We start from the raw sequence: 1,179 nt of genomic DNA, 5'->3' as shown, positions 1-1,179 counted from the left end.
ACAGCCATCAAGAAGGTGGAGCTCCTCACTCTGTGTGGGCTCCGCATAGTGACTTGCTCCGAAAGAACACGTGCAGTAGGGACAAGGAGGAAAAATAATGCACAGTGGAGAAATCTGAAAAACTAGCTCTGCCGAACAATCCAAGTGAACATCAAAGGCGACAGTTCACCTTGAGAAAATGAAGTGACAAGAGTAGCACTTCACCTCTGTGATCTACTTCTTCCAGACCCAGAATCTCAGTCTAATTATAAGAAAAATTCCATGTTTAATCACAATGGGGGACACATTCTACAAAATTCCTGACCAATCCTCCTCAATACTGTTAAGGTCATCATGAGATGGAAAGTCAGACACGCTGTCACATCCAGGAGCCGCCTACGTGATGACTACATGTCATGTGGGATCCCGGATGGGTCAGGGTAAGATGGAACTAAGGGAATCCAAATGAAATATGAATTTTAGTTAATGATAGTCTATCAGTATTTGTTCATTAACTATGAGACATTATGTAAGATATGAATAAGCCATGTGAGACACACTGACAGAAGATGTTAATAAGAGAGGAAAGTAGGTTGAAGCTACAAGGAAAATCTCTGCAATTTTTCTTTTTTGCAATTTCTGTGTAAGTCAAAAACTGCTATAAAATATAACCGTATTTAAAACATTGTTATATTTTTCAAACACTTCTTTGTTTAATTATTTATACCATGAATTGCTAGTAATTGACACTAACTAGTCCTGTTTTTTAAATAAGAGCATTTATGACACAAAAATATTAAATAACGCAGACTGATATATAAATCAAAATAAATGTTCTTTACATGTTTTCTGTTACAGTGGTAACACATATGTGTAAACTTATTTATCATTTTTTTTCTTGTGCTGTGGTTGTGTCCTGGGTTCATTCTCTAAAATGCTGTTCACCTTAGACCAGGAAAAAAAAAAAACCTACCAGACTCTGTTTCAATTCATGACTAAATATTTTCAAAAGAGTGACTTTCTAAAAATATGTTCCAAAGGCAAATTGATTCATTGTGACTGGATCACTTCTTCCAAAGACTTCTTGTCTTTATTTTGTTCCATGCCTACCTTTTAGCCATAATACAACAGAATCAAATATTGGCCACTGGGGAAAAAAAATTCAAAGAAAGAAAGAATGTGAACAGAACTTGTGACCAT

The sequence above is a fragment of the Mandrillus leucophaeus genome, unplaced genomic scaffold (assembly GCF_000951045.1).
Source record: "Mandrillus leucophaeus isolate KB7577 unplaced genomic scaffold, Mleu.le_1.0 Scaffold939, whole genome shotgun sequence".
Classification (NCBI taxonomy): domain Eukaryota; kingdom Metazoa; phylum Chordata; class Mammalia; order Primates; family Cercopithecidae; genus Mandrillus; species Mandrillus leucophaeus.
Note: the sequence above shows the minus strand (reverse complement) of the source record.